We start from the raw sequence: 20,252 nt of genomic DNA on the forward strand, positions 1-20,252 counted from the left end.
GCGCAAAACTACGCCCACCCGCGCACTCCGCGTAGCCCCACTACGCGCCGCCCGCCTCCCTCCCGCCCTCCCTAAATATTTAAATAAAAGGATTGAAAGGTTTTAAAAACACTTACCTGTCCGCCGCGTCCCCGGGGCTCCCTCTCCTGTCCCTGGATTCGCGCCGCCGCCATTTCAGATACTAATGCGCATGCGCGGCCGCCCGCGCATGCGCATTTCTCATGAGAAATGCGCATGCGCGGCCGACCGCGCATGCGCATTAGTATCCGAAATGGCGGCGGCGCGAATCCAGGGTCGGAAGAGGGAGCCCCGGGGACGCGGCGGACAGGTAAGTGTTTTTAAAACTTTTCAATCCTTTTATTTAAATATTTAGGGAGGGCGGGAGGGAGGCGGGTGGCGGCCGGCTACGCACCGTCTGCGGAGCGCGCGTAGTGCCGCCTGGCTACGCCCGCTACGCAAAATGCGTAGGAGACGGCACTACGCGCACTCCGTGCATGGAGCGTAGCTGGCCGCCCACCGTTACACCACATACATTCCACATTCCACACACATTCCACACACCACATTCCACATTCCACACACATTCTACACATCACATTCCTCACATATTCCACACACATTCCACACACCTCATTCCACGCTCCACATTCCACACACACTCCACATTCCACACACATTCCACACACATTCCACACACCACATTCCACACACATTCCACACACATTCCACACACCACATTCAACAAACATTCCAAACACATTCCACACACATTCCACATTCCACACACATTCCACATTCCACACACATTACACACACACACCACACACACCACATTCCACACACCACATTCCACACACCACATTCCACACACCACATTCCACACACACACCACATTCCACACACATTCCACACACCACATTCCACACACACCACATTCCACACTCATTCCACACAGATTCCACACACACCACATTCCACACACATTCCACACACCACATTCCACACACATTCCACACACCACATTCCAAACACATTCCACACACATTCCACACACATTCCACACACACATTCCACACACCACATTCCACACACCACATTCCACACACATTCCACATCCCACACACATTCCACACACACCACATTCCACACACATTCCACACACACCACATTCCGCCAGGGCTGGACTGGGAACTGAAAGCAGCCCTGGCAAATTTTTTCAGACCAGCCCCCGGCTGGCGCATAGCGAGCGAGCGAGCCCGACAGCTATTAGAGGAGTTTGGGGGCGTTCTCCCCCCAAGAAAATTTTGGAAAGCGACAGACCAAAAGAGTGAATTTCACAGCACATTTTTCATTACATATTCAATTGTATCAACTTTCAAAGCACAGTAAGTAGTAGATGATGACCTTAAAGAGCACCAGGTTACCCACCCAGTCATATGTACCCATAGACTTTCTTTCAGAGAAAACCAAAAATAGACACGAGTAGTGCATCAGAGAGAACAAAGTAAAAATGAGACCAGCCCCCACATGGTGTGTAGCGAGCAAGCGCAGTGAACAACCACTACTAGGGGGAGTTTGGGGGGGTTGAACTTGTGACCCTCCCCCAAGAAAATTTGGGAGACAGAAAGGCCAAAACTAAGCATTTTTCAACACATTTTACATTACATACTAGATTGTATTCACTTTTAAAGCATAGTAAATGATTTCCTAATTCAGCCTCGACCTTTTGCCAGGTCAAAATGGCAGTTTTACAACTGCACAGGCAGACTGCAATGACAGGCCCTGGCCTTGACACATGTTTGAATAGGCTACTTAAGTAGGTGGCACAATAAGTGTTGCAGGCCCACTAGCAGCATTTAATTTACAGTCCCTGGGTACATGTAGAACCACATTTTTAGGGACTTGCAAGTAAATAAAATGTGCCAATTTTACCATGTTTAAAGGAAGGAGCGCAAGCACTTAGCACTGGTTAGCGGTGGTAAAGTGCACTAAGCCCTAAGAGCCAACAAAAATGGCTATTGATGTAATAAAGCAGAATAAAACCTGCATTTAATTTGGAGAAATCTTAGGCCAACAAGGACTTATCCAACCATGTCTCAGCCGTCAGTATGAACAATAATATATCTAAAAAACACTTCACACAGGAGGCCTGTGGAAGACTAGGTCTACAGCTCACGATCCTTGAAGAGCATCTCCCCATGAAGTCTCAGTATCATTTTGAATGTTTAACACAGGAGAGAGTTTATGGATGCATATTCTTTAAAGTTCTTTTCAAGTATTCTGAATGTTATGTGAAGCAGATTAGCAGATCTGTACGTCCATTTACTTTGAGGAGTTAATAATCGACATATCCCACTTCTATTGTATCAGCAGCAAATAGTTAAAGACCCCACCAACCATTTAGCTTAACTGTGAATGTGAAGCATAGGTTGTCATCAAGGGTACGCCACTTATGTGACAATTCACTTGTGTGACAATTTGTAAGACACTTTGTGAAAGGCATGTGCTTTACATGTGCATCGCATGTGCGCAGCCTTTTGAATCTCAAAAGAACCTGGAGGGGACTACGGAGAGTAATCGCACGGCCTATGCACACATTTGTGCCAAGCAAGGAAAATCCTCCATGTCATCACACCATCAAAGAGCTCATTATCAGACGTGGAAAGGGCACGCTGTGCTCATTCAGTATGCACTGTGAAGGTTTCGAGCTGGGGCCATGCAAAACCCCTACTAACCACAGACCATCAAACCAACCAATGGTAGAACAGGTCTGGTTGGCAAGAGGGAATTGCTCGTTTTACAGTCTAGGAAAAACCATGTCCTCCGTTGTGCTCCTTGTGAAGATAATGACTGTTTCCAAGGATATCATAAAAAGCTATGGGCTCGGTAGAAACGTGGACAGGCTGCCAACACCACAGGCACATCTGTGTTTCTTATTTAAGTCTGGCCTAGAGACAGCTTTAATTGACTCTGGGTTAAGCTATGGAAAGGAAAGAGGCACATCAAGGACAGGCAAGAATGCACTTGCACAGGCAGAAGGATGAGATGGCCTTGGGTAGCCACACAGGTCATGTACAACTGCAGTCAGCAAGCTACAATGCATACTAGTAAGTAGTGGGGTAAACCACCAAACAGCTGGCATGCTGCAGGTCAGAAGGAACTCATGCTATATTACAGGTATGATACAGTAGAGACTGCTTCTATTTGGAAGACAATATGCACAGGCAGTAAGTACCAAGTGAGGTAAATCTTGGGAAGAAAGAAGTATTCTACTAAATGCTGGGCAAGAAAAACACTCACGGATAAATAAAACAGAATAAACCGTCCTAACAAGATACATTGATATTTTTAATTTGGAACACAATATGTGATAAATAGATGGAAAGAGTTACTTTTCCAAATTGAGAGAAAGAGCCCTGAGAAAGCGGATTTACACTTTTGCGAAAACATGTGTTGGCTGTAGTCTTAAATGTCATGAACTTGTACAATGAGAATTTCATAGTATGAATTTGACATTTTTGAACAATTTCATTACCATTATTCTGATTACCAAGCGTTAGAAAGTATACATCTTATTTTCTGTTTGCATTTTAATAAATACACTGGAGGTGGCATCTAGTGTCTCAATGAGGAGCACCAGTTACAACAAGACCACCATCTCCCTCAACTGCAAGTTTAGCTCAAATATAATAGGATGTTCTGACTGCACTACTTTGGCTATTAAACACATTTCCTATCTAGGAGATGCCCCTGGCTTCTTCACATTCACTCCTGTTCAAGTACTTTCAGCCAGATTAAATAATCTTTCATCTAGCTTTTTATCATGTTTTTTTAAACATGTTCTTCCCCAGAAAGAAGGGCATTCTCCCAGTTACCTTTCTTTCCCTTGCTACTCTTTTTCCTAATCCTGCCTTCTACACTTTTTACTCTGTTGTCAAAATCTCCATTCTTAAACCTTTTTTGCCATTTGATTTTCCCCTCTATTTCCTCTGCTCTCTCATCCTTTCAGTTCTTATCCTCCTCGTCTCTCCTTTTTTCTAAACCATGTCTAAATATAATCTCCCCTCTCATTCCATTGTGTTCTGTTCTTTGCCCTACCATTTCTTCATGATCACCTAAGAATCTTTACTTAATTCCTATCCTGGTTAATGCTCTCTCATTCCGCCCTCCTTTACCCTTGTTCTTCCTTCATTTCACCCTATTACTTGATTCCATTCCTTCTCTCACTTATTCCTCTTGTCTCCTTTTCCTTCTACTTTCTTTCCCGATTCGCATCCTCAATGACCCACTGTTGTAGGGTAGACTCTAGCACAACTGAATTCAGGCAGAACGTGCAAATGTTCACAGACATCAGGACAAACTTAGCCATCACCCCTCCGAGGCCTACGCCCTTGCACCTTAGGCCCCTTTTGCTTTCCCAGGTTCAGTAATACAGGAGGATAGGTCATAAAACCAGGAAAGCCACATCCGTGTGAAATGTGTTTCTAGTAAAGCGAATATCTACATGCTAATTCCAATAGTGTTGATTAATTAGATGGAGGCAAAATGGAGGCGGTGATTAAAAACTTTACTTTGCTGGGCATGACAAACGTGTCCACTCTCTCACAATGGAAGAACTGAAGGGAGAATGCTGAAGCAAATGAATCATGTTTTTGCATTTAATCAGTCAGCTTTAATTCATCTATTTTGTAAATTTATATCTATTTTGGAGATTTTTTTAAATTTAATTTAGATCTATTTTGGAGATTTTTTAAAATGGTAATTTAGGTTTTCCCAGAACTGTCTAAAACAAAGTCCACAGACGTTTAACCACAGTGCACTGTATTTTCACCGTCTCCCCTCCCCTCCCCGTCACCAACGCAATTTTTCTGCTGATGCAGGCGTAATCAAGAAGAACACCGGCACATTAAATACAGATCATCTGTTCGCCGATTAGTATGTAAAATTTAGAGTAAAAATAAAGACAATGTGGTACTCTGCTTACATTGTTTCAGCAAAATCAGCAGCATGACCCAAACCGGATAGTTCTCATTTTGTTCAATCTTAACTCTGACCTGCGAGTCTTTCAAAACGCACCATTGTTCATGTCTATCTCTACAAATTAACTTTCATCCCAATCTACTCTGGTAACAGTAAATCATGTGCACATGAGCGTCGTTAGAGAGAGGTCAAGAGGAACAGCAATTTTCAATGTTAGCGATGTCAAGTGCAAGTGCTGCTGGAACTGGAAGACGGGGATAATTCTATGTAAGGGCGAAGCTGACACCTTGAAGGACACGTACAGCGTTACCAGCTCCATACACGGACAACCCGACCTAAGGATATTACACCAGAATTAGGGGCACTTCAGGCGGTCCTGCCAACATAACCATCAGGCCTGATAACCCAACTTTTGCCAAAGCTCCAATCACTCACGTCACAACAATGCCCCTGCACAATGCACCCTTACTTCGACATGAAAACAAAACCAGCACGCAGTGTTTCAACATGAGAGCAGCCATGATAATTCAACTTCTGGCCCGCCCGCCCCGGTCGCAACAGCTAGTGCCACTGTGGCACCCACTGTCTGTTGAGACTCGCAACAGCCAGTGCCACGGAACTTGCAACCGGGCCAGGCCCAGAAAGAATTTAAAAGAGCAAAAGGGGCCTAAGGGGCAAGGGCATATGCCCGGCATTCATCGATGATCAGGCCAGAAGCAGGAGGATTATTGAATTCAATTTAAACGACTGGACGGCGTCTGGTCCAGTCGCAAATAGACTCACCTGCGGGCGGCAGACAGGGGGGAATAAAATTATGGGGTGCCGACTTTTCCAGTCCCTGGCCTGGCCTCTGAGATGCGTAAGATGCTGCATAACGTCCTTTCACCTTGTCTGCTGTATCTGCAGCAGTTGATATCATGACATCACAACTCTTAAAAGATGACGTGCACGGAGACTGCATTTTGGGACAGCGATATTTTAGAACCAAGGCACTATTTTCTGAGAGTATTTGCCAAACGAATTATGGAAAATTATATTGTGGTTTAAAGAAATCGAAGGCAGCCCACCCTACTATCACTTTCTAAGTTAAATGTCTAAACTTCGCTGAAATATGTGCGGAGGTCTGTGATGTAGGATTCTGAAGACACACCTGCCAACCGAAAGTGAAAGTGACTGGTTGTCAACTGCATCTAGTTTCATGTATTTCAGCTGCCTTTGATCCGCTGGCATTAATTTCCTACGACTAGTGACAAATACGCTCTTCTTTCAGTATAAGGTGCCATGGCTTAAAGTTTAGCTGCTTGAGCTCTTCACATATTCAGAACCCGCCGAAAAACGCGCATTTGCCCCTCAGGGTGGGCGCTGAAACCCAGCGAAGGTGAAAGATGGGCGGCGAATACCCTCTCTGCCAGACACACATACAAAGACAGACTGACATACACAAACAGCAAGCGCTATTTACCGTGTCGAGTGCAGGGTCCATGGCGAGAGAAAAGCAGCAGGTCTCCTCAGTGACAACTGTCGACTAACAGGGAATAGGTAGAGGGACGGTCACGCCCCCAGCCGCACATTTACTGCCGGTAAAACAGTTCCTCCAGCTTTTATATCTGGTAGGTTCCTTCGGCATCTTACTTTCACTTTTTGGGAAGTCACGGGGTTCGGTCCTAGGCGCTATGCAGTGCTTGGTTTAGAAACTTGCACGGAGTGAAGCAATTTAACATACATGCCAATAATTTAAAATGGAAAGTGAGAAATGTGTAAATATTCTTCAGGGGAATGGACTTTTCACATTAATTTATATTGAATCACAGACATTTTAGACGGAACAGATTTAAAATATAACGATATTTCATTTAAAAAACAATCGTGAGTCTCCCGCCTGAATTGGTTCTATTGGCATGTACGTGACTATCACTTTGACTTAGCATGACAAAGTCCACAATTTTGTAAATATGAACTTGGACAAAGCGATTTGGGTTGTCTGTACTAACACCACTTTATTACCCCCCAAAGGAACTCTTCTTTACAACAATAAGGATCTAAATCCACGACTTACAGGTTGCATGCAGCTCCTCGATGCTGGTTTATAGCTCACTGTGCTATATTAAAAGGCTTGTGTGTGTGAACTGGAAGTTACAAACGGATCTGTATCAAAAGCAGTAGTCAACACACATACCTAATTAAACTCCAAATCTGCACAGGCATTTTAAACGATGGGACTTGCAGCAGGCGCATTAGCCCGCTGTGCTAGTTTATGACTCAAACCTATCACTGGACAAAACACAGAAATCTCCCAGAACTGTGTTAACCACTAAAGTTGTTTTACCGCTAATGTAATTCATTCAAAACTGCTGTTCAGACAATGATCTCTGCAGCAGGTGTCTAAACCCTGTAGAATGTTTTAAATTGCAGCCTCTTTGTGACCAATCAAGAACAGATTTACTGAAATATATGTCCTTGTTGCCAACTTCTTTACAGCTGATATTTAAAAAAAATTATATGTAGTCTGTTAGACTTTACTTTTCAAACTTGGCCCCTTTTGACTACACTCCCTTCCCTCTGCCACATCTTCACCCACTATGGGTTTCCAGAGAAAACAGTTTCCAATTCCTTGTATTTTTCGACCCTGATATTTTAGAAACAAAGCACCATTTTTCTGAGGCCACGTGCCAAACCAAAGTTGAAAAATTATACTTTGGTTCAAAGAAATCGAAGGCAGACCCCTTGTAGGAAGGTAGATCCCTGACTATGGTTGCCCCCAACTTTTTGCCTGGTGTTTTGCTGGTTTTCTGACTTAGTTGACCTGGGGCCCTGCTATTCAGGACCCCAGGCCTACTGCTCTCTCTGTAAAATGGATTCCATGTACCTTAGGTACATATCTAAATTGGATACTGAGTCACCTTACCAGTCCCTGTACAGTGTACCTTAGGTACCCAGGGCATAGGTGTACCCAGGGCCTACCAGGGGCTGCAGCATGTATTATGCCACCCCTGGCGGGCCATCCAAATCTGACACAACTGGCTGCTTGACAGCTGGGGCAAGGTGGTGTAATCACCCTTTGCTTTAGATATAGTATACCTATATCTAACCCTAAAAATGGACACACAGATCTCCTATCAGTCACTCCTATGGCAGGCCTTAACAATCCTGAAGGCAGAGTGCTTGGAATCGTGTGAGATGGTGCTCTGGCGTGAGCTGAGCCTGTCTGCGGCTTTCGGGATCCATCCCTTAGCCGTTTCCATGATATCGCATACCATATACTCTTAAGTGCATTATAATCCTCGCGGTTATATGCCAACTCTGGTATCGCTTTATCAAAACATGTCGAGTAAGGTGTCATACGAATTGGAATACTAACCCCTCGCCAATTCTGGCGACGGGGTTAGCATTCCACCCTTCTAGAGGGACACGACATGTATGTAACCCCTAACCCCGGTTAAAGTCAAACAGAGCCTCAGCTCCACAAAATGGATGCTGCCACCGAGACACAAGTCTGCCCTCCTGCTGCTGGGAGTCCTCCCAGAGCAGGAGATAAGGACAAAGGGTTTCCTGCCAGGGGCGGTGCCAGCACCGTCCCAGACAGGGTTTTGTGTATTGTAGGTAGGCAGGGCTTTAGAGGAAGGTGACTGCACGTGGCACCCCGGTGCTCACTGTGCATAGGCTGGCTGGAACCAGTTCCAGGGTCACTCCAGACCCTGTGCTGGGGAAAAGCCCGCCAAGGAAGTGGGTGTAACCACCCCCCTCCCAGTCCCACCCTTAGGGCAGGACTTAGTCGCGTGCCAGACCCTTTTTTTACAGGATAAAGGTAGGAACTGGCCCCCTTCCAAATCAGATCATCTTTGAATCCTGAAACTACTTTCTGCGAAAGGAACTCAAGACTTCTTCCTAAGATTTCTCCCTTGTGACTAAGGAGTAGTCACCCTGCATCCGCAGGCACCATCTAAGAACACTGCGGTCTGCTGCAAGTCCTTCCTCCGGAATCCGACTGCCCAGCTCGACGAGAACCGGCTTCCCTGGCACCTCTGACCTCTACCCACCTCTACAGCCCAGCTGAGAACCGTGGGTGCGACGAGACCTCAAGGGACCGGCCATCTGCAAGACTGCACGACTTCTTTCCAGCAAGCCCGCCGAGTGAATTCCTGGTGAGTGCTTTGGGGTCCGAGAAGCCCCCACCCTGAGCAGCTCCAGCACCGAAGAGCAGCCCCCCAGCATCTCCACGATCTGCGTGGGGCCCTTCTGCTTTTTACTGCTCACCGCGTTGTTTGGCTACTAGCCCGCTGGCTTGTGGCCTTCCTGACGACGCCCGACGACATTTCTGCTGCTGGTCTGGTTGCTCCAGACTGGCCCTTGCTTCCCTCCATCGGAGAAGTACCCTGGACCCTCCTGGTCCACTCAAGACGCCATTTTAGGTCCACCGCGTGGGCCTTACATTTGCCAAGACTTGTTGCCCAATCCTGGGTCCAGCGACGTCGACAGCAAGAACCTTCGTGGGACAGCTCGCACCTCCATCCTGGTCACCGACAACGCCTCCTGGTCCGAGAGACTGCAGAGCCCAGCAGCGCCCACTCACCTGACTGCGGTGACTTCGCCCGGTGCCATCCTGGTGCCCACTTAATCACTGGCTAGTGATTCAAGAACTTGGTCCCCTCTGCTTTCAGGTTTTCTTCTTCCTTGATCCAGGCTTGGATCCATCGAACTTTTCTTCACTGGTCGCCTGCCAGCAACTTCTTCCTTCCAGGCTCCTGGTCCGGCAACGAGATCCCCGACGTCTTTTCAGACCTATGCAGCTGCAGCCCCTGGGCTAGGTAACTTCGGCACTTCGGTGTCCCAGCATAGCCTCACTATCCTAGGGTCAGGATCCACTGTCGTTTTCTTCCTACCAGGTCGGGTTCGCCCGTGAACACTAACTTTGCATTTACTAGCTCCCATAGACTTTGTCCCGCATCCCGCGTGAGAGTGCACACTCTGCACCCGAGTCCCCTGGGCCTCCTAGCAGTAATCTAACGATTCCCTAGTCAAGTCCTAGCGATTCCAAAGCCTATTAGAACTGTTACTTACCTGCTAGTAATTCGCATTCCACTTTTAAAGTATATGGTTTTTCGTGCCCCTCGGGCATTTGTGTATAACGTGCTAACTTAAGTATTTTCATAAGAGTTTTGTTGTGTGCTTAGCACCCTGTCCTCATAAAGAGTACAGGGTTGTTGTGATTCTAATAAATACATTGTTTATTTTCATAACACTTGTGTGGTGTCCTTTCACTGGGTGTTCAAGGGGTAATGTGATGGTAAAACAGCTGGCTTAACACGCCCTCTAGAGTCTTAGCCTTAGACTGCTCGTATCCATGCTACTAGGATAGCTGGTCTATAAGGTTGACTTACAACCAATCATCAATAAGGGTTGTTTGGACTGATATATAGTGATCACTAGAATAGTGAGCACTGCACATCAGGCCAACTTCTCACATTGGTGAGCAGCGGTTGGGATTTGAGCTTGCTGTTGTTTTACCACACATGCCCTAAGAATATCTTGTGAAAGATCACATAAGTACTAAAGGTACATATAACTTAGCTTAGAATACTCTGAGTTCTACTGAACCAGCTGTTGTAGCTCCTAGGGCCTAGCACACCCTAAACTACAACTCTAGCAAGGGATCAGTAGGCAAACATATAGTGTAGGTAAGTGCACCACTTACACCTCACTAGAAAAGCATGTCTACCCAGGGAGATTCTACTGAGACTCCCCTGGTCAGTGTTGACCCTCCACAGGTCACTTCAAGATATGCAGCTCTCAGTTTCCAGGAGATGAGACAGATCTGTGTCTCCAGAAAACTGAAGCAGGGGTCTAACCCCACCATTCCCTTTCTGATAGGTCTCTTAGAGACATATGATGCCAGAAAGCTTTCTCAGTTACATGAGAACATGCCAGCCTTAGAGGGAACCTCTGGGGATCCAGACCTCCCCAACATTGCTACTGCAGTTGAGGAGGAGGATCAAGAGGAACTCTCTGGGGATGAGGTAGACAAAGGTCTTGAGGTAGTCAGAAGGCTAACTAGGGCCAACTTAGACTTGCTTGGGCTAGGATCTGGGGGACCCCCAGTACTGACCCTAAGTAGGCCTAACCTTGGAGTTAGGAGAGATAGATCTCTTTCTAGGGACTCCAATAGATCTCTGCACTCTAATGCCTCTTCTCAGGGGAGAAGGAATCCTCCACAGAGGAGATTTACTTCCCCTCAGAGAAAAGAGCATGAAGCTAGAATGAGACAAGCTGAACTGAGGATTGAAAGGGAAGAACTTGCCCTGGCCAAAGAGAAGCTTGCCTTTGCTAGAGAGCAGCAGATGAGTGGGCTAGCTCCCACTGGTGGCAGCAATCTCCCAAGAGATAGAGAGAAGGGTTTAGATACTAAACACCTGACTAAGATAGTGCCCCCCTTTAAGCAAGGGGATGATATTCAGAAATGGATGGCTGATCTGGAGAGGGCCTGCACTGTGCAGTGCATTCCCCAGAGTCAGTGGGCAGCTATACTGTGGCTCTCCTTTGATGGTAAAGGTAGAGATAAGCTCCTCACTACAAGAGTAGAGGATGCTAACAATTACCAGGTCCTGAAAAATGCACTGGTTGATGGGTTTGGCTTAACCACTGAGCAGTACAGGTTGCTGTTCAGAGACACCCAGAAAACTCAGTCTCAGGACTGGTCTGACTTTGTTGATTGTGCCACTAAGGCTTTGGAAGGCTGGCTACTGGGTAGCAAGGTTACTGACTTCAAAGGATTATATAATCTTATTATGAGAGAGCAAGTCTTAAATAATTGTCAGAACCAGTTATTACACCAGCACCTGGTAGACTCTGATCTGACCTCTCCACAAGAATTGGGTAAGAGGGCAGACAAATGGGTCAGAACCAGGATTAGGCCCAAGAACCAAGGTGGTGACCAGAAAAAGGAATAAACCAAGCCTCAAGAGAAGGGTGGGAATAAATCTACAGATCAAACCACATCAGGGCCCCAAAAATCCTCTGAGGGGGGTGGGTCCCAGAATCCTTCCAACAACCAGAAGAAACCTTATTGTTATCCCTGTAAACAGGTGGGTCATTTAAAAACTGACAGCAGTTGCCCAAAGAATAACAATAAGGAAAACATACCCCCAAGTAACATTCCCAAACCTCCTGTTACTACTAGTAGTAATCCCCCAGGTGGTGGGAGTGCCCCCAAGAATTTGGGTGCATTTACTTTGGGAGTTCCTGGGGACTCTGGCCTAACCAGGTCCCCAAACTTAGATACCCTTGTCTGTGAGACTGGCATGGGGTTTGCCAACTTCACAACTTGTCCCAACACTTTGGGCAAGTACAGACAGGAGCCCCTCATCAATGGTATAAAAGTTGAGGCCTATAGAGACACAGGGGCTAGCATCACTATGGTGACTGAGAGTCTAGTCCCCTCAAGGCAACTTTTACCTGGTGCCACATACCAGGTGACCAATATTGATGGAGTACAGAGAGATCATCCCATGGCAGTGGTCAATCTCAGCTGGGGAGGTGTCACTGGCCACAAGAGAGTGGCAGTGTCACCAAACTTGCCTGTAGCTTGCCTACTGGGGAATGATTTAGAGCTCTCAGCCTGGGCTGAAGTTGAGCAAGAAGCCCATTCTAAAATGGTAAATACCCATGGTAAGGTTGGTGGGGCAGTGATAGCCACAGCCCCAGTCCAAGATGTCCTCCCTGAACAGGTCAGGAGGGTTGTGCCAGTCACAACCCAATCTCAGACAACTTCCTTCCCAGAACAGGTTGTCCAGGCTGTCATGGTAACAGCCCACACCCAAACTGAGCCCCCTCCTGAAAAGGTTGGGAGAGTTGTGATGGCCACAGCTCAAACTCAGACAGATGATAGTGTTGTGAAGCCTGAAACTATGGATCACTCCACTCAGACAGAGAGCATTGAGGAGGAAGAGAAATCTCCCTCCCACCAGACTTTAGGAAAAGATCAGCCTCCTCAGGGAACTGATCTGACCCCTTGTGAAGAAACTGCCACAGAGGTAGTCAGGCCTAGCCTGGCAGAACCCCTGATGTCAGTGGACCCTTCCAAGGTGGGACCCAGTCTAGAGCAGGTAACCTGCCCCTCTCTACCCTGCCTCAGTCAGCCCAGGGCTGTAGAGGTCAGGGAGGCCAGTGGTGGACCCCAAGGGGCCCCCTGTCCAACAGAATTTCCCAATCAGCAGATTAAGGGCACTGAAGCTAGTAGTCCTAGCCCAGTGAAAATAAAACATACTCCTGAGGGATCCCCCTTAAAATTAGTTAGGGACCTCCCACAGATGGACACTGTTGGGCACAGCCAAACCTGGGACCTGAGGGCCCCAAACCTGACCTGTCCCTCCAGTAAGCCAAACAGAGGGACCCAACCTCCAGCTGTAGGTAGCCAGAGGTTGACCCTGAGAGCCCAAAACAACTCAGTCTTGGAAAGAAAGGCCTCTATGGTGGAAAATGATTGGAGGAAGCTGAGCCCAAAATTAGTGGAGCCTCACTTCAGTACTCCATTTCAGCACCAGCCTTTTCCTTTGCCAAAACACACCACAGGTAGAGATTCCCTATGGTGGAGACCCTCAGATACCCTTAGGGTGAGGGATTGCTTAGTGGACCATGAGATAGGGGGTAACCATGCCAGTGCTGTTACTTCCTTATATGGCCACTCAGGCAATATAGGCTTACCTGGCAAGGCTAGCCTTATCTCCTTTCGTTTGGGGGGGGGTTATGTAGGAAGGTAGATCCCTGACTATGATTGCCCCCAACTTTTTGCCTGGTGTTTTGCTGGTTTTCTGACTTAGTTGACCTGGGGCCCTGCTATTCAGGACCCCAGGCCTACTGCTCTCTCTGTAAAATGGATTCCATGTACCTTAGGTACATATCTAAATTGGATACTGAGTCACCTTACCAGTCCCTGTACAGTGTACCTTAGGTACCCAGGGCATAGGTGTACCCAGGGCCTACCAGGGGCTGCAGCATGTATTATGCCACCCCTGGCGGGCCATCCAAATCTGACACAACTGGCTGCTTGACAGCTGGGGCAAGGTGGTGTAATCACCCTTTGCTTTAGATATAGTATACCTATATCTAACCCTAAAAATGGACACACAGATCTCCTATCAGTCACTCCTATGGCAGGCCTTAACAATCCTGAAGGCAGAGTGCTTGGAATCGTGTGAGATGGTGCTCTGGCGTGAGCTGAGCCTGTCTGCGGCTTTCGGGATCCATCCCTTAGCCGTTTCCATGATATCGCATACCATATACTCTTAAGTGCATTATAATCCTCGCGGTTATATGCCAACTCTGGTATCGCTTTATCAAAACATGTCGAGTAAGGTGTCATACGAATTGGAATACTAACCCCTCGCCAATTCTGGCGACGGGGTTAGCATTCCACCCTTCTAGAGGGACACGACATGTATGTAACCCCTAACCCCGGTTAAAGTCAAACAGAGCCTCAGCTCCACAAAATGGATGCTGCCACCGAGACACAAGTCTGCCCTCCTGCTGCTGGGAGTCCTCCCAGAGCAGGAGATAAGGACAAAGGGTTTCCTGCCAGGGGCGGTGCCAGCACCGTCCCAGACAGGGTTTTGTGTATTGTAGGTAGGCAGGGCTTTAGAGGAAGGTGACTGCACGTGGCACCCCGGTGCTCACTGTGCATAGGCTGGCTGGAACCAGTTCCAGGGTCACTCCAGACCCTGTGCTGGGGAAAAGCCCGCCAAGGAAGTGGGTGTAACCACCCCCCTCCCAGTCCCACCCTTAGGGCAGGACTTAGTCGCGTGCCAGCCCCTTTTTTTACAGGATAAAGGTAGGAACTGGCCCCCTTCCAAATCAGATCATCTTTGAATCCTGAAACTACTTTCTGCGAAAGGAACTCAAGACTTCTTCCTAAGATTTCTCCCTTGTGACTAAGGAGTAGTCACCCTGCATCCGCAGGCACCATCTAAGAACACTGCGGTCTGCTGCAAGTCCTTCCTCCGGAATCCGACTGCCCAGCTCGACGAGAACCGGCTTCCCTGGCACCTCTGACCTCTACCCACCTCTACAGCCCAGCTGAGAACCGTGGGTGCGACGAGACCTCAAGGGACCGGCCATCTGCAAGACTGCACGACTTCTTTCCAGCAAGCCCGCCGAGTGAATTCCTGGTGAGTGCTTTGGGGTCCGAGAAGCCCCCACCCTGAGCAGCTCCAGCACCGAAGAGCAGCCCCCCAGCATCTCCACGATCTGCGTGGGGCCCTTCTGCTTTTTACTGCTCACCGCGTTGTTTGGCTACTAGCCCGCTGGCTTGTGGCCTTCCTGACGACGCCCGACGACATTTCTGCTGCTGGTCTGGTTGCTCCAGACTGGCCCTTGCTTCCCTCCATCGGAGAAGTACCCTGGACCCTCCTGGTCCACTCAAGACGCCATTTTAGGTCCACCGCGTGGGCCTTGCATTTGCCAAGACTTGTTGCCCAATCCTGGGTCCAGCGACGTCGACAGCAAGAACCTTCGTGGGACAGCTCGCACCTCCATCCTGGTCGCCGACAACGCCTCCTGGTCCGAGAGACTGCAGAGCCCAGCAGCGCCCACTCACCTGACTGCGGTGACTTCGCCCGGTGCCATCCTGGTGCCCACTTAATCACTGGCTAGTGATTCAAGAACTTGGTCCCCTCTGCTTTCAGGTTTTCTTCTTCCTTGATCCAGGCTTGGATCCATCGAACTTTTCTTCACTGGTCGCCTGCCAGCAACTTCTTCCTTCCAGGCTCCTGGTCCGGCAACGAGATCCCCGACGTCTTTTCAGACCTATGCAGCTGCAGCCCCTGGGCTAGGTAACTTCGGCACTTCGGTGTCCCAGCATAGCCTCACTATCCTAGGGTCAGGATCCACTGTCGTTTTCTTCCTACCAGGTCGGGTTCGCCCGTGAACACTAACTTTGCATTTACTAGCTCCCATAGACTTTGTCCCGCATCCCGCGTGAGAGTGCACACTCTGCACCCGAGTCCCCTGGGCCTCCTAGCAGTAATCTAACGATTCCCTAGTCAAGTCCTAGCGATTCCAAAGCCTATTAGAACTGTTACTTACCTGCTAGTAATTCGCATTCCACTTTTAAAGTATATGGTTTTTCGTGCCCCTCGGGCATTTGTGTATAACGTGCTAACTTAAGTATTTTCATAAGAGTTTTGTTGTGTGCTTAGCACCCTGTCCTCATAAAGAGTACAGGGTTGTTGTGATTCTAATAAATACATTGTTTATTTTCATAACACTTGTGTGGTGTCCTTTCACTGGGTGTTCAAGGGGTAATGTGATGGTAAAACAGCTGGCTTAACACGCCCTCTAGAGTCTTAGCCTTAGACTGCTCGTATCCATGCTACTAGGATAGCTGGTCTATAAGGTTGACTTACAACCAATCATCAATAAGGGTTGTTTGGACTGATATATAGTGATCACTAGAATAGTGAGCACTGCACATCAGGCCAACTTCTCACACCCCTAAACTATCACTTTTCAAGTTAAATGTCTAAAGGTCGCTGAAACAGGTGCGGAGCTCTGTGCTGTGTTATTCTGAGGACGCACCTGCCAACCGAAAGTAAAAGTGATCTGGTTGGTTGTCCAATGTCCACTGCAGTGTTACTTCTTGTGTTATATATCTCGGTGAATAGACAGAAGCAGCAAAATACCAGTGGGGCAGCACACTACGCTATGCACAGATGTTTAACTTGTGCTTTAAGCCAAATCCTTAATCACATCGGTGTTAGAAAGGCGATCCCAAGGGAGACAGAAGGTGTCTGACTGACCACCCCAAGACCCACCTCTCCTTATGGAATAGGCCGAGCGCCGTCGAGAGGCCTCCTTGGCGAGGCTCCTCTCCTACAATCGTAACAGCCGAGCAATCACACCACTACAAAGGGACACCACACGAGAGTAGATTCTTAAGAGTCTTTATATAAAGAATAAAGGCAAGTTCTCGTAGCAATATGTACAAAGGGATCGAGGGATCCTTAAAGTCTCGGTATCAGGGGAAAGGGGGTAGCGGGACAGTCTTGGTACAAACTGGTACTAGGATACCCTGCGCCCCGCTCTCAATCCTCGAGCTGGGGGGGGTACCAGGAGCCACGACGTCGTCAGCAGGGCTCCGGAGATGGTTTAGCGATGTCGGGCCGCGACAGCGTCAGCAGGGCTCCGAGGATGGTTCAGCGATGTCGGGCCGCGACAGCGTCAGCAGGGCTCCAAGGATGGTTCAGCGATGTCGGGCCTCGACAGCGCCAGCAGGGCTCCGAGGATGGTTCAGCGATGTCGGGCCGCGACAGCGTCAGCAGGGCTCCGAGGTTCCAGGTTCCAAGTACGAGAGTTCTTATCAGGATCAGCCGCGACGAGGTCAGCAGGGCGTCGACTCCAAGATACAACTGGAGTCCTAATCCAGGGCTGGCCCAGATATAGGACGGGAGTCCTTTGATGTCCGGACCCTCGCGCCTGGGGGTTAGAGGGGTCGGGATGAGAGTGCCCAGACACCCAGCAGGGGGGTGGAGCCAGCGCCCAGGGAGGCCGGAGGGCGATCGATATCTGGCGTCCGGGGACGACTGTATGGCCATCGAAACTCCCCTCCTCCTGGATCCGTCAAGTGGCCACTCTACAACCTGGGCGGACCTTGGTGCCTCGATGGCGGGGCTTCGCTGGGGCCGCGGCCGGGGACGGGCCGAGGCCGCGTGCTCGGGACGTGATGGGCCCAAGATGGAGTCGGGCCTGAATTGGTGGCCCGGGGTGGTGGCCGGACCTGCAGGGTTGGGGCGGGCATGGTTCGCCGGGTTCCAGGGGGGAGAGCCGTGGGTTGCCAGGGGGCTGCTCTCGTCGAGAGTTCGTGGAGGGTAGTTTCAGGGGGGCGACAGCAGGTCGACGGAGGGCCGATGTCGGCCAGGGCCCGCCAGGTGGGAGGGGTAGGACCACGCCACGAGGCCGGGTCCAACACACGTCCCCTCCAGCTGAAGGCAGGGAGAGTCACCCATCTTCTTGGGGGTTCTCCTCGCCGAGGCGGAAGAAACGGGACAGGCCATCAGCGTTGACTTGGTCGTTGCCAGGGCGATGCTCCACCGTGAAGTCCATCCCTTGGAGGGAGATGGACCATCGCAGCAGCTTCGGTGTTAGAAAGGCGATCCTGGGGGAGGCAGAAGATGTCTGACTGACCACCCCTAGGTCCACCCCTCCGTCGAGAAGTAGCCGAGCGTTATCGAGAGGCCTCCTGGGTGAGGGTCCTCTCCTAGGATCGTACAGCAGGGTAACCACCACACTACAAACGGACACCACACAAGAGGTTAAGTTCTTAGGCTTTATCAAGAATAAAGGTTGCTGGGTCTCAGCGGTATATACAGGCAGATCGAGGGATCTGTAGAGTCTCGTAAAAGGGACAGGGTAGCGGGACAGTCTCGGTATGGATACAGGAAGGGAGACCCTGCGCACAGCTCTCAATCCTCGAGCCGGGGGTTCCGAGAGGTCGAGCCGCGGCAGCGCCAGCAGGACTCGACAGGTGGTCTTAACGGAGAGGAGGCCGCGGCAGCGCCAGCAGGCTCTCAAGATGGTTCAGCCGCGGCAGCGGCAGCAGGCTCTCAAGACGGTTCAGCCGCGGCAGCGCCAGCAGGCTCTCAAGATGGTTCAGCCGCGGCAGCGCCAGCAGGCTCTCAGGTGGTTCAGCCGCGGCAGCGCCAGCAGGCTCTCAAGGTGGTGCAGCAAAGGTGGGCCGCGGCAGCGCCAGCAGGCTCTCAAGATGGTTCCGCCGCGGCAGCGCCAGCAGGCTCTCAAGGTGGTGCAGCAAAGGTGGGCCGCGGCAGCGCCAGCAGGCTCTCAGGGTCTCTTCAGGTTACAGGCAATGAGTTCTTCTGGTGTTGGCCGTGACAGTGTCAGCAGGGCTTCCAGTCCAGGATACAACTGGCGTCCTAATCCAGGGCTGGCCCAGATATAGGACTGGAGTCCTTTGATGTCCGGACCCTCGCGCCTGGGGGTCAGAGGGGCCGGGATGATGGTGTCCAGACACCCAACAGGGGGGTGGGGCCAGCGCCCAGGGAGGCCGGAGGGCGATCGAAGCCAGGCGTCCGGGGACGGCTGGAGGGCCATCGAAACTCCCTTTTCTCCGGGGTCTGGCGAGTGGCCACTCGACCACCTGGGTGGATCTTGGTGCCTCGATGTCTGGGCTTCGCTGGGGCCTGGGCCGGGGCCGAGGCCACGTGGTCGTGACGTGGTGGGCCCAAGATGGAGTCGGGCGCCGCCTCGTGCTTAGGTCGTGAGGGGCCCATGATGGAGCCAGGCCGGTAGTGGGGGTCCGGGATGGTGACCGGACCAACAATGTTGGGACGTGCAGTGTCGGGCAAAAGGGCTGCCCGATGCTGGATGGAGGGCCGATGTCGTCCTGGGCCCGCCATGCGGGAGGGGTAGGACCACGCCATGAGGCCGGGTCCAACATTTGGGTTCTCGCCACGCATCTGCATCAGCCACCGCAGGGGCCGGTGGTCGGTCTGGACCCGGAAGTGGGTGCCGAAGAGGTAGGGCCGGAGTTTCTTTAGGGCCCATACGACGGCGAAGGCTTCTCTCTCGATGGTGCTCCACAGTTGTTCTCGAGCCAGCTGTCGCCGGCTGATGAAGGCCACAGGATGGTCAACCCCCGCGGGGTCAACTTGCGATAGGACCACCCCGATGCCGTGCTCCGAGGCGTCAGTTTGAACTACAAATTCTCGGCTGTAGTCGGGGGCTTGGAGCACAGGGGCGGTGCACATGGCCGTCTTCAGCGTCTCGAAGGCCGTCTGACACTCGGGGGTCCAGTGCACCTTTTGTGGCAGTTTTTTGGAGGTCAGTTCAGTGAGGGGCCCCACAATGCTCCCGTAGTCTTTTACGAAGCGCCGGTAATACCCAGTGAGCCCCAGGACGGTTCGGACTGCTGTCTGTGTGACCGGGGTTTCCCAGGCCACGATGGCGTCAATCTTTGGTTGGAGGGGAGCCACATGGCTGCTCCCCACTTGGTGTCCCAGATAGGTCACAGACCCTTGGCCTATCTGGCACTTGCTTGCTTTCACAGTTAGTCCGGCCCGTCGGAGGGCCGTCAGGACCTCCCAGAGGTGCTTCAGGTGCTCGGCCCAGTGGAGGCTGTACACCGCAATATTGTCCAGATATGCGGCACTGAACTCTTCTAGCCCCGCCAGCACTAAATTCACCAGTCTCTGGAAGGTGGCCGGGGCGTTTTTCATGCCGAAGGGCATCACCTTGAAATGGAAGTGGCCATCGGGGGTCGAGAAGGCAGA

This window comes from Lissotriton helveticus, chromosome 3_1 (assembly GCF_964261635.1).
Source record: "Lissotriton helveticus chromosome 3_1, aLisHel1.1, whole genome shotgun sequence".
Classification (NCBI taxonomy): domain Eukaryota; kingdom Metazoa; phylum Chordata; class Amphibia; order Caudata; family Salamandridae; genus Lissotriton; species Lissotriton helveticus.